The sequence below is a fragment of the Parus major genome, chromosome 2, assembly GCF_001522545.3.
Source record: "Parus major isolate Abel chromosome 2, Parus_major1.1, whole genome shotgun sequence".
Lineage (NCBI taxonomy): Eukaryota > Metazoa > Chordata > Aves > Passeriformes > Paridae > Parus > Parus major.
In genome coordinates, this window is record NC_031769.1 from 134,710,599 (window position 1) to 134,725,416 (window position 14,818).

The following is a 14,818-nucleotide window of genomic DNA, read 5'->3' on the forward strand; positions in this document are numbered from 1 at the left end:
CTTCCTTATAATAAATTAAATGTCTTCATGTCCCTGAACTAATCTTCTTTCTTGACAAATGCTTAGAATAGACACTAAATTCCAAGCCAAAGTTGTTATATCTCAGCAGGTGAAAAGAATAATCCTTGTACATCTGTATATTATGATATGAACAAGGTAGTAAATAAGTCATTGAAGCATATTTAGTAGAAAGCAGGTAAACAGTTTAAACTTGAAATGCCAGCTGAGTGGTAGCATTATTAATAGGAAAATGACTATTTTTTTCCATTATTGGAATTATTGAAACAGAATGAAACAGTATTTCCATTGTGATGGAAATTACTGGAATTTTCACTATTTTAAGTAGGGCGGCAGACCATATTTTGCACTTCCAAGTGCTGGTGCAGACTACCAGCTTAAAAGGTCTAAATATCTTGAAGGTGAGATGCTTCATTTTGTGATTTACTGTGAAACATGCTTCACTTCATGGTAAGGAATGATTTTCTTTTGGTTATATTAGTGAAAAAAGCAACAAGTAAAACTATAAACATTTCTGCCTGTCTTTCTCTCCAAATGATTAGAAGAAAAGTAAAAAGAAAAAAGATATTTTCTTAAGGAACAAAATCAAATTGTGTAAAAACCAAATACAACCTCAACAAATGTAATCTTAAAGAAAAATTAGTAAGCTTTTAAAAGTTTCTGGGTTCCTCTTTTCCTCAAGAAATGCCAAAATATATTTCAGCCATTAAGAATGGTAGTAAATTACTTTGGAAAAAAATTACGTTCATTTTGCTGAAAGCAGCATACAGAAACTTAAGAAGAATTAAAAACATACATTAGGAAGAGGATTATAAAACATTAACTTTTTTCCTTGAGTATGTAGAACAGCAAAATTGTTTGTTCTTTTCCTTATCTCCAGATAGCAGTGTTTTAGAATGCTTCCTATTTCTCCATTCTACATAATCTCAACATTTGTTTGAAGAGTGTACCAAGTTTAATGACTGCATCTCTAGGTTCAAACCAGGTATGGGCAATATGTCAGATACTGAAAAGATCAACACTTTCTATTAGGTCCAGAAAATCTGTTACAGGAAAGTTATGTAAAATATGGGTCTTGCTCTCAAAGACCACTGGTTTGCCTTTTCTTACACTGATTCTATATATTTTTGAATGGAAACAATTTTTACTTTCAACAATGGAATGACTGTTTGTTAAGGTGAGCTCCCTGCTTGTGCCCAGGAAATCCACTGATTCGCAAAGACAGGGTCTGAAATACAAGTTCAGATCTGAAGCTGTAAGTGTTAAAAAGCAAGGTTATTCTATCCATACTTAAAGATGAGTTGCATGGGAGCTATTAGTAACAAGAAATTGGGTCTGATCAGCAGTAAATCTCAAATGCTTCTGAATCAATTGGACACTCTCCTCAGCTAGCTGAGAGTTCACAATAGCTTTGATGGATATAGGATGGGAATGCATGATCAATCAGTTTTCCCTTCAGCCATTATAACACAGTTTCCTTATGTGAACAACTCCCCATGCCTAGACAGAGTCAGGAACAGCTGTTAGCTCATAAGGAGCTGTGAGTGTCTGTTAATCCTGGTATGGATGAGATTTTCAAAGTAGTCATTCTCTGGAAATCCTTCTTTGTTCCCAGGAAAATAAACTGTTTGCCACTCCCTTGACTCAGGCCAGGCCTAAAACCAATTTCTAATTTTCTGTTGATAGCACTCGAAATACAGCATTTGCATTAAGAGCACATTTTGTTGAATGCATAATGTTTTTCATATAAGTACAGGATTGACACTTGAAGAGTGGGGAAGGGAGAGAAAGAAGTCAAGGAGGAGAGAGAGAGAGAGAGAGAGAGAGAGAGAGAGAGAGAAAAGGGAACTTTTCTCACTCAACATAACACTGAAGGACAGATACAGTTCTCCTCACTTTACTCACTACAGATAGTACACTGTTCTTTCCTTCTCTTTTACTAACCATTTCAGAGCCTTTTAGTCAATCATCTTTGCAATAAATTTCTTTAAACTGCAATTGGATAATCCTCCACACTCTAGGAGACCCATTTGTCAGTGAAATTTTGGGATTATTTCCTTTCTGATGAAATTAGTACCTGCCAGGTTTACAAAGCACTAGCAAAATATATGGGGTATTTTGTTCTCAGCTGAAACAACAGCTTATCAGCAGCATTTCAAAAAACTCTATTTTTTCTATTAAGAAGGTGATTTGTTTTGACCAGCAGCTCATTCTATTTACACATTCCTGCCAGTTTTCTTCTTAATACTCTAACCATGACTTTTTAACTGTTCTGTCCATTATTTTATCCATTAATTATTGTCCCGTCCATCATATTATCAGTGCTTAATTTTTTATTTTCCAGTTCTTCCTTTTTTTCCATCAGCAGAGTTACATTATCCTGCACATTTGCTCCACTTGCTCTAGTGTGGGGCTCCTCCACGGTGTCCAGGTGGATCTCTGTGGTCCTCTGTGGGCTGCAAAGGCACAATTGCCTGACCGTGGTCAGTGCCATGGGGAAATCTCAGCTCTGGCACATGGGAGAGCCTCCTTCCCCTCCTTCTGCACTGACCTTGGTGTCTGCAGAGCTGTTCTCACATCATCTCACTCTGCTCTTCTCTGGCTGAAATTAATACTGTGCCAACACTTTTTGTTTTGGTTTCTTAAATCTGTTATCACAGAGGCATTGCCATCATTCCAAATTTGCCCAGCCTTGGTCAGCAGCTCATCCATTTTTGGAGCCTCCAGGGACTGGCTCTGCTGGACACTAAGAAAGCTTCTAGCAGATTCTAACAAGAGCCACCCCTGTACCCCCCCATGCTACCAAAAACCAGCAAACCCAATACACATATCTTCTTTGATATTAACAGATTTTACAATAAATATCCTTACCACAGAATAGCTGAAAAAATTAAATATTAAATAAAATTAATAGTTTAATTTCATGAAAAGTTTCAGGGATAACCACTTAAGTCCTGGGATACTTTAAGAAGATTTAGAAGCAAGTTTCTCTGCAACTCAGCCTGGTACAAAGCTGATTATCACTTTACAGGGTTTTTTATTATATCTACATAAAAGACTGAGGCAAGCAGGTTTTTTTTTTTTAATTTTTTCTTGTTTTTTTTTTTTTAAAGGCAAGATTCATATAGAGACATGAAAATAATTTAGCACAATTCAATTACTGTGATGGAGGATTTTAAAAAATGGAAACATTTATTTTTTGAGGAAGAATGAAAACAATGAATGACATTGCTCTAATTAAACTCTGTAAGTGAAAGAACTATGTTATTGTGAAAGCAATATTAGAAAATCCTTTCTTCATACAGAAAATTTGGAATAAAAATTAGTGTTTCTAACTTATGATGGATATGTTTGGTGTCAAGGCAGAGAAAATAAAAATACAAAGCATAGAAAGAAGTTTATTTCTAATAGAAAGAATGATGCCTGTAGGATTATTATTCACAAGATATCTTGCCTGATTTCTTCCTGCAGACTTCCTGAATGGTGTTTTTCAAGACAGCTTCCTGAAGAGATATAAATCTATCTTCTGATTTCTTATTTCCAGTAAAATGATATAATTTTTCCCTTTGAATCTAAACCATATTCAGATACTTTTGAGTGCTTGTCCCTGTAGGATTCAACCGCCCTCTCAAAAGTTTCTTAGGTCAGTTTTAAAAAACTTGCTGCTAACTTGCATTACAAACAAAAAAGTTTTGACTTAACCAGACAGGCATGATGAACAAAGTAGTGAAAGAATTGCACTCTGGGGTGTTTTCTTTTGTGGGTTTTTTTTTAGTATCTTAATTTCTTGTTATTTACACAAGGTTAGACAAAATCAGTCAGAGAGAGTCAAATTGTCCTGAAATGTATTCTGCTGCAAATCCTTGAGGTCAAACAGGGTACTAATGAGCCTTCATTTCTTTCAGTTGGCAAAACTGACAAGTTAATTTTGCCAATGCATTTGGTGAAAAATAGTATTGTGGTTGATGGGAAAAGAAAAAAATAGAAGAGAATTACAAAAAGTCAGGAATTTCAACAGGGGCTCAAGTCTGCATTTATTGATGAAAGAAATGTTTTTTAAACCTTTGTGTAATTGTGTCTTTTATGTCTTATTTTTATCTCTGGCATTCAAAACAATTGGCTACGCTATGTTGAAAGAACTGTCTAAGGCCCTAGAGTAACAGAATTATAGGGATTCATACATCATTGAGGTATGAAAGTACTCTTAACATCAGAGTCCAACTGTTAACCTAACACTTCCAAGTCCACCTCTAAACTCCATCCCATGTCACATCTACATTTCCTTTAAATGAGTCCAAGGATGGAGAATCACCACTTTTGTGAGCAGTTCATTCTAATGAGCTTGATAACTCTTATTGTAAAGAATTTTTTCCTAATATCCAACCTAACATCTCCTGGTGCAACTTTAGGCCATTTCCTCTTTCCTACTACATGTTAATTTGGGGAAGAGACAGACACTCACCTCACTACAACCTTCTTTCAAGTAGTTACAGATAGCAGGAAGATCTCTCCTGAGCCTCCTTTTCTGCAGGCTAAACAGCCCCAGCTCCCTCTGCTGCTCTTCTTAAGACTTTTGTTTCAGACCATTCAATCAGCTTCTTTGCTCTTCTCTTGACCTGCTCCAGAACCTCCATATGACTCTTCAAGGGCCCAAATTGAATATAATATTAGAGGCAATGTCTCTAATACGTCACCAGTGGTGAGCACAGGGGAACAATCACTACTCGAGTCCTGCTGGCCACATTTTTTGTAATAAAGGCCAGCATGTCATTGACCTTCTTGGCCACTGGGGACAGGTTGGCTCATGTTCAGCCAGCTGTCCAACACTCCCAGGCCTTTTCCCACTTGGCCACTTTGCAATTACTCTGCCCCCAGCCTATACCACTGCATGGGTTTGCTGTGACCGAAGTGCAGGATCAGGCACTTGGTCTTGTTGACCTCTGGCCATCAATCCAGCCTCTTAGTATTCTTCTGTAGAGCCCTCCTACCCTCCAGCACATCAACATTCCTTTGATCCTCAAATGCACTGAGGATGTGCTCAATTCCCTCATCCAGATCATTGATGAAGGTATTAAAGAGGACTGGCCACAGTGAGAACTCATCATCGTTGACCAGAGAGCTGAACTTAAGCCCATCCTCTACCCCTGTCTGGGTTTGGCCATTCAGCCAGCTGTTTACCCAGCAAACAAAAAAACCATGAGCAGACAGTTTCTCTAGGGTAGTGTTGTGGGAAGCAGAGTCAGAGGCTTAACTAAAGTTCAGGCAAACAACATCCACAGCCTTTCCCCTATCCTCTACACAGGTTATGATGTATGTGGAGGAATATGGGACTGGGGTGACAACAGAGAGACTTGGAAGCTATGGGCCAGATGATACCAGTGATGAAAAAACGCTCTGGAATTATCAAGAACTCATGTATGGTAAGTTATTGGCAATAATGTAAACTCAGAAGGTGGGAAAACCTCATTTTTAGGGACAATAAGAAAAAAATGTAATTATCTAACACATATTAAAAGCCATGTACACAGTAAAGCTGAAAATAACAGAGAGCTGCAAACTAATGGAGAAAATCCAATATTTCTGAAGAGAGGTTAACAATGGACTTAAACAGGAAAAGAAGAACAAATTGTCATCATTGACATCATGGCTATCCAGACAAAGAGAAAGAAGAAATTCTTACCATGACAAAAATTGCATTCCTGGAAAGACATCAGGAGGCTCACAGCTCACAACTTGGCTCCATGCTCCATGCTCCACAATCTTTTATCAATACACAGGAACAGTCCAAAGGTGAATGCGATGGAAAGGAAACAAAAGAGATAATAGGAGAGCATACTTTTCACTGAAACATTTCATAGTAATTAAGTAATTCAGACTGTGAGCATTGACACCATCACAACTGGTTAGAGTTTTGATTAAATTGTTGTGATATTATGTAGAGTTAAAATGTAAAAATTTATTATGCAATAATACATTGTGTTTTATTTTGCACAGTTACATATTCAGTTTCTGATCTTGAATTTTTCTTTTCTTCTGTAGTTGCAACTACCTTTGCAGTTAGTACTACTTAACCCTGAAAAAATTACAGTAAAGACCGATGAATTGCAGTAAGTCTTAAATATAACCAAAGGAAAGAGAGGGAAAAAGTGCTTTAATTTTTTAAAAATTAAATTTTAAAATCAATGGCTTTGGATCTTGATATTACAGATAATTATTTTTAGGATAAAAGATAGTACTGTTCAGAAGATGATGGGGATACAATTTTCATTATAATGTCAAGAACAACTTAATAGTTGCTCTTGTGAATATGAAAGGACTTAACATGAATGATTTTTTTCAAAAATCTCTGATGACTGAGAGACATTACAGCTCATAACTTAAATGTTTATCAGGTGATATTATTGACATATAAATTAGTGTAGAATCACTAGAAATAAGTGCACACTGTATATTCAAATCTCCATGCAAGCTCTTTCAGTTTACATGAAGTATGAACAACAGTAAAAACAGCTTTAAAAAGAACAAGCAATTATTCACCAGAGGCAATATTGCTCTATTTCTGAGTACCTGTATGACTACAGGAATTTTCTGGTGTTTAATATTTCTTGTGGGGGAGAAAACCAGAAGGAGAGAAGTGAAAAAACCATGTACTGAGATGCAGACAGTTTAATAAGTAATGTAAAAACTGCACATAAGCAAAACAAAACAAGGAATTAATTCACTGCTTCCCATGAGGAAGGCAAGTGTTCAGCCATTTTCAGGAAAGCTCTAATCACACAGAACAGCTGTTTGGGAAGACAAGTGCCACCACTCCAAATGTTCCTCCTTTTCTGCCTTCTTTCCCCAGATGTATATACTGAGCATGATGCCATCCATACATGGGATATCCCTGTGGTCAGTAGGGGTCAGGTCTCCTGGCTGGGTCCCCTCACTGGTGGGCTGGGGGGAGAAGCAGAAAAGGCCCTCGTGATATGCAAACACCACTCAGTAACAATTATGAATACTGTCCTCAGCCCAAATCCAAACCACAGTCCATAGTCCCACGGTAGATACTGTGAAGAACATGAGACACATCTATTTTTACTGTCTCAGATTAGTAGAAGAGATTTTCTTCAGAATCCAGTTACAAAAACCACAGACATAAATACATCAAACTGCTGCAAGTACTTATAATTAAATTAGAATATATAGAATAGTAACTTCATATTTAACCAATAGTTTAGTTAATAATCTTAAAGAAGTTCTGATGAAGTATTTAAAATAGCTGGCCTACTTGATGTTGTATGTGAAGGCTGAAAACACTTGTGTGGCCCTGGTGTTGATGGCTCTATTAAGTATAAAAATAGTATATATCAAATATTTACTCCTATTCTAATAAACAATTTAAGAATTACTCAGACTCAGCCCTAGAAATATACTTCACAAGAAATACAGGGTAGAACAATCCTCTATTTGCTTTCAATTAATTTTTAAATTGCCAGTTTACTTCTCTGTTTCAATACAATAACTTTTTGTTATAAGGTAATTTAGTGCCACATGACTGTGCTTTAAAGATTGAATAAATTTGCTACATTCATAGGACAGGAGAAAGATCTTGCTCATATTTCACAGCACTTTCAGCTAATATTCATGCCCAGATGCTGGGTTTCCTTACCCAGTACACAGGTCTTCTACTCTCCGACCAGTCCAGCTTGATGTTGCACAGTCATCTCAGAAAAACTTCTGTAATCACATATTTGTATAGATGCTAGGTCTCCCTAATATCCATTCTCAGAGACTGACCTCACCCAACCACTGGCTCAGGAATTGTATCTTTCCAGGTACAGGTCTTCTCCCACTCTTCAGTTAGTCCTTGTTGATTTTTGGTAGTGGATTAAACACACTGACATGCATGCAGGATTGAATTCACTGAGGAGATGCATAGAGCTCTTGGCATTTCAATCTTTCATTTTTGCATTTACACCCTGGCTTCTTCAGTGCTGCCATACAAGCACTGTGGTTCATGATGTCTCCAGCTGCCTGCACTCACACCTTTTAAACATTTTATATTGCATATATATTGACACCCACTCCCTCCATTTGTTAACACCAAGGCTGTTTCACACTGGGGAAGTTCTGATTATTTTTGGGTGTCAAAAAAAGGCATAAAATCTTGCAAAGCGAGTAACTATTGATGAGATAAATATTTACAGACACTATTTACAGATAAATACTGATATTTATCAGTATCCTGGAAAGGGTGACAGGTAGGTGTAAAATCTTACATAGCTTCTGATGTTGGGAACATGGATGATAAAGCTTTGAGCGTAGATTCTGATGCTTGGAACCCTAAAATCTTGAGTGTGTCTCTTGTCAGGGCACAGTACCCTGCACAGATTCTATCTGTGATGTGGTTTGTTCATTAAATTCATTAGTATTCTGATGGGTCCTCGATCACAAAACAGATCCATCAATCACAGACATCAGTCAAATCTGGAATGTGGGCAAAATTTTGAACATTCCCTTGGACAATACACTCAAATGTTCTTATAAAATATTGAGGTATTGAAATTCTTGCAATATTTCAAGAGGAAAATGCAATACTTTATGCATACAGTTATGTTAAATGCACATTGTATGTACATTGAATAATTATGTAGTGATTATGAATATAATATTCTATTCCATATTATATTATAATAATATATGATACTATAAAAAAAGTTATACTATTGGTTGAGTATACCTTAAGCAGTGGTCAGATGCTATCCATCACACAGATATATGACCCTGGATTAGCCATTGTATGGATCACTTACTGCTGTCTTCTAAGCTGAATACTAAATTAGATCAACAAGACATCTAACTTGAGGCCTCTCTTCCAGTTCCTACCATTCACACACTTAGCAGCTGTCACGTGTAGGGTAGAATGGGATTACACAGAAAAAGAATAAGAAACAGTAATAGTTCATAAGATAGGACAGACTTCTGCCCTCAGGTGTAGGGCTCTGTCAGACAGGTTGATTGGCTGACTGCACGCTTACAAAACATTAACCCTTTTAGGGCTCTTGTCCCCCTTCTACCATACTTGTTCTTCACCTGAATACTCCACAAATTCCCTCAAGTATCCAGCAGTGAGTTTTGTACTGTTCCAAAAGTCACAGCAAAAATATCATAATATTCATGTAACTCTTGTTTCCCCCTTTGTATGAGTGATGAATTTAGGCCAGCCCTCTTCAAGATAGAGCCTGAGTTTCTCCCCTCAGTGGCTGATAGGTTCTAATCTTCTCTGATGTCCCTATTGCCACACAGTACTTAATGTTTGTGTGACTCTGAATCTGGGGATCTGTGGGTCTAATTTAGCAGTTTCCTTTTTATTTGCTTTTTCGTTATCCTGAATACTCTTAAAGCAGATAATGGAAAGAGCCAGATATTTTGATATTTTTTATATCCTTACACTTGGGTCAACACCAAGTGTGGAAGCAGCTGTTGACCTGCAGAACCCAGTCATATCTCAAGATATTTTCCTTTGTCAACAGGACTGAGAAGAAAAACACCAGAACCTCAACGCCGTTTGCTGTCACCGCTAAAGACATGCAAGCAAGCTTGATATGCTCCAGGTTTTCCTATGGCAGTCCAGAACCTACACAGAAGACGAGCAGAGCGTAATGGTCTGAGGTCTGGATAAGAATTGGCAGACTAGAGTGTCCTTAGTCTGAGCCCCAGCAAACAGGAAACCTTTCTAGGTCAGGTCAGCCAGTGGGGCCTTACATCTGATATGGGGAAGAGTTGCCTTTGGTTTTCATTCATGCCACACTCATTAAGCTTTTGGTCAAAAATATCACACTTAGCATGTTCAGTCTTTTAGGTTTATTTACAACAGATTCAGATTTAGTTTTTCCTATCAGACCTTATGTTTTGGTATTTTCTAAATAAAACATGTACATTTAATAAGAAGTTGTCTGTCCTTGCAGTCAAAATCCTTGCTCCTCAGGTCTAAGGAATCTTTTCAGACAGTTTCCTAATTGCACATCAAGAACCAAAGCAGCATTGTTAAACTCCCAAAGCAGACTCCTGATCCTGCTGAGAGAAAAATGAAGTTAGTATAGATCTGTAGCAATGTTATTGTCTCTGAAATGTTGAGCTTATACTTAAATTTTTTATCATCCAGACAAATTGTGTAGGAGATTTGAGGTTTTACTGAGGATACACAGCACTACATTTTAATACTTTAAATTGCTCTGTTTGAAGTGGTTTAAAATAGCAAATAGCTAACTGCATGAGAAAGGAACAATGTTAATGAGATGAGGCCAAAGTAATGAAATATTAAACAAGAATGGTAAAAGAAATACTCTTGAGTATTTGTGATGAATAGTCACAAGAGTCAGATCTGGTTCTGCTCTTATTTATAAGAATGAAACAATATCTTCTTAGGATTGGTTAATCGATGTCATATTTCATATAGAACCATTGTAAAAAATATCCTTCCTGTGCCACAATAAATAATAATACGCATTATTTTTATCTCAATGTATAGCAAATATATTGAGAATTTTTTCACTCATTTCACACATTCAATTTTTTGTTATGTCTCCTGATATTTTAGTGATTCCATTGCTTATGGTACCATTTGAAGAGCTTGGGATTTTTTTGAGAAAGAAAGCTCTAACCGATCTCTGTGTGTAGCGGTAACCTCAGGCAAAATTAACACTGTATATGAACATTTTTGGTCCTTTCAGTGTGTTACACAACAAGAAGTGATGCTCCTGGGGCAATCTTGGGTAGATTTGTGCCTGCTATATATTTTTGTCCTCTTAAGTTTCTGCTGTTTCTTCGCAATATCTAGAAATTTTGATAGTTTAAATCCTTCATTTAATTTTTTTTAAGATGCTGATATATTTCTTCAGGTGATTTCTTTAGTCACTGTTTCTATCTTCTGAGAGTTTTCTTTACTTATGTGTTGTTTATTTGTTTGTTTACTACATGGAATGTTGGAATTTTAGAAATTTTGAAAAGCTCCCACTGGAGCCTGTGGATGATATTAGCTGCTCTCCAAATTTAATCAATTTAATTTAATTCAATCTCCAAATTTAATCCAAATTCAGCCTCATTTAATTGTTTCTATAGAAAGGGCTGCTTCAAGGGTCTTGCATGCAAACTGCAGAACCTTCTTGACCAGTGGAATTTGCTGGCAGCAGCAGATGGGTGGAATGAAAGAGAACTCAGTGATATTTTCCAGCTGGAGCAAGAGGAATCACAGTAAAATAAATACTGCTGCACAGAATAGACTAAATTGTCTATATTCATCTTAACGAATTCAGCCCATGGCCTGACATCACTGTTAATTTCATGTTAGTTTGTTAGTTTTTCATAAAAGAAGACACCATATCTAGTCCAGTCCCTGATTCCTCACCACTGAAATTTTATCTTTCAATCTATTTCTTTGACATTTCTTTCAATGTTTTCTTTTATGTTTTTTTGTGTCTTACACATTTAAATCAACCCCTCATAGGTAGGATCACCCTACTAAACTTCAGATAAATACCAGAAAAGCAGATTTCAGAAGCATTAATCACGAGTACTGAAAGAACAAATTGAAGAAATATTATTTATGCTAGGACAATAAAATTTGAAGAATGTATATTAACAAAATAAAGTCTGAACAAGTCCTTCAGTCTCCAGTAAGAGTTTTCTTTTCCTGTAATATCTGTAATTCCCTGAATGGCATTCAGAAACCAAAATTTTATGTCATGATTGAACAAAACAAAATTAAAGCAAAATTGTGCACTCTCATTGCAAAGTGCCCATCTTGAATACTCCACCTGTCTTGTCTCACAGTGTAGGTGCCTTGAGTTCAAAATTTTGTCTCTGATAACAAGGGGTGCTTTCACAGTAATTTCCATAAGGATATTGCAGGACAAAAAAAATAATATCCTGTAGGTAAAGTTACTAATTTTACAATGCCTATTAAATGATGTGAATTTTCAGTTCTCATGTTAGAACCATCAAAAACACTTATTCAGCAGCCCATTTGCTAAGCCTTGTATAAGTTAAAGAGTTACTGAAAAACTGGTAAAGTGATTAAACAGACAAATACCAAAGCCTTTACTTATGTTCAATCAATATTAAAGGCCTGGATGTTATGGATAAATTATTAATTCTGAGTTTTCCATTAGTAAAAACTTTATACCTTGTTTTTTGGCTAATAAAACACGACATAATATTCCAGTAAAAGTCTGAGGACAAGTAGAATTTTTGATGCATATTATATTCTAGTACAAATAGAAGTTACTTCCAAGGTGATGATATTCTTCAAGATTATTTAAAAGACAGAAATGGTATTTAGGGTATGATGAATCAAAGGAAAATTATTGGTTGTTGTACACAGTTCATTCTGAGTATTCTATTAATTTTATATTGCAGATATCTGTCATGGGAAAATACTATTATCTATTTAATTACTTCAAGATTGGAGAAGTGACAGTACATCAGAATTTAGAATTGAGTGAAAGTAGCAAGGGCAATTTTGATGAAAAGCCCAAATCATAAACACTGCCTGACAGAACCAAAGATGAATTCCTAATCACTGGCACACCAGAAAGAATATAACCAAATGAACACTGAAGGAACAGTGTCCAGGCAAATGTATCTGGTCTTGATAATGAAAAAGAAAACACAGCGGCCCAAATCCAGCTTGCTTTCTTACATGGTTAATTCTGCTGCAGTTCATTTGCTTTTCAGGTATTTTTTTTCTCAATATCCCCATCTAATGATTGGTTAGAATATTTCTTATAAATGTCTGAAGAATCTTAGGTTCCTTTGAACATTGAGAAAATTATGTTTTCTCTAAGTAAAGAAAATAACATTAAGGTATCTTATTAATAGCCTGTGACTATAGACATGATTATTAATACCAAAAATGCCTTTATTAAGGATCCCAGTTTTCGTTCATCTGAAGTCAGTATAAAGGGTGTTTCTTTATTTCAATCATTTAAATAAAGACAGAGTTATATCTCCTAAAATTCCAGATAAAGGATACAACCTTATTAAATTGTTCAAGAAGCAATCATAAATTCAAACCAAAAAACATAAGGACAACTAATAATGTTTTGTATTACTGGTGTTCTTGCTATCATAATTCTGTATATGGTTTTGTCTTTCTTTTTATGGCCTGAATTAGAATTTTTATATACTTACGATGTGTACAACTGCTCTGAATTTTTATGACATAAATAACTATGATGACAGCAACAATACAAAGTATGTGTAAAGGAGGGACATTTTTTAGTATGAGTACTGTAACATATTATATTATAATATTATATTATATTATATTATTACATTATAATATCTTATTATATAATAATAATTATTTTATAATATAATATTATATTATATTATAATATTATAATATTATATTATTACATTATATTATTTATAGGCTATAATTTATATTTTATAATTTATATTATATATTAAATTTTATATTATAATAGATTACATTATAATATATTGCATATTATATTAATGCTTGAAATATGCATCTGTCTGTACATACACCTCAAAACCTGGGGAAAAAATGAGATACTATTTTTTTTGGAAGTTATGGTTTCTCTTTTTTTTCCCCCCCCCAATAAAAAACAATATTGCAAAGCAGGACAGTACCAATCTGTGTTGCAGGCAGTAGAAATACAGGAAGTACAGGAATTTACTAAATAATGTTTCTATAAAAGCAAAAATCTAATTGCCCAGAAAGCTTCAATGTAGACTTTCATGCTTTCATCTAGCTGCAGATTGAGATATTTGGTGTTCTATTGAGGGATATTTGTTACTCCGTTTCTGAGTTTTTATCAAAATTTCATATAAAAGGGCAGCTTACATAGCTCAGTATATCTCCAAGTCCAAATCCTCTCCCGCCACCTTCCCACAGAAAGATTTTCATTAGCTGAAATTTCCACCAATGGCAAGGAGTTCTGAAGACTTCCTGCAACTTTTACAAGAAATGATTGACCCAGAACAATGCTAGAATTTCAATATTTTCAGGTTTGTGCTCAAGTCTTTCATCCTGTCACTCCCTTTCTTAATGGAATACCTTACACACTGCTGCTAAATATGGACATATTACAGGATGCAACTCACAATGCAACTCATGCATAAAATAATTAATCTGGTAAATCAAACTCTAGAAAGTGAATGCTTAGGTTGCAAAAAAGTATAATAGAAGCATATAGGTACCATTGAAAAGTGAAAGTATGACTCTCCAGATATACAGATGAAGAGTTACCTGTGGGCAAAGAATAAAAACCCTTGGGCAGAAATAAGACATTGGCAACCACTGTAGTAACATTTATGGCTTTTCCCTCTGTCTTAACAGGGCTGACATTTTGCATGACTAGATCATAGGATTAAATCAAAAAGAAAGAAGGACAAGATGATCTGAATAGATATTGATAAAGGATGTTGAACAGCAGTCATAGGAGGACAAGAAGATAAATTGTTATGTTGGTGATGAAAAGAATGATGAACCAACAATACCCAATGACTAAAATTTTAAGTGACATCAAAAAACCTTGGGCTGCAGTATTATTCCATTTTCAGATAGCAGCTGTGAAACAGATAGACAAAATAACCTTTTTGATATACTTCAACTTACAGAGGAAAATTTGATCTCATTTACTGCATTGAAGTGGCAGATGGTTTGTATACCAAAATATTTCAAAATTTCTCCTGAGCAGGCCATTGAGATATGAATATAATACAGCCAGTAGGACTCTCTACTTTTCAAACTGACTCAAAAACTCATCAGTTGTAGCTAGTGTTT

The 14,818-nt window shown here is 35.4% G+C and overlaps 1 long non-coding RNA gene across 1 annotated transcript in view; it reads right to left on the reverse strand.

Annotated features, from left to right (window-relative positions):
- Positions 1 to 5,720: 5,720 nt before the first annotated feature.
- LOC107201023 overlaps positions 5,721 to 14,818 on the reverse strand; it is a 67,381-nt gene continuing 58,283 nt past the window's right edge. Inside the window, exon 3 of the long non-coding RNA XR_004496222.1 lies at positions 5,721 to 5,778. This is a non-coding gene — a long non-coding RNA (uncharacterized LOC107201023). The remainder of the gene's footprint in view (positions 5,779 to 14,818) is intronic.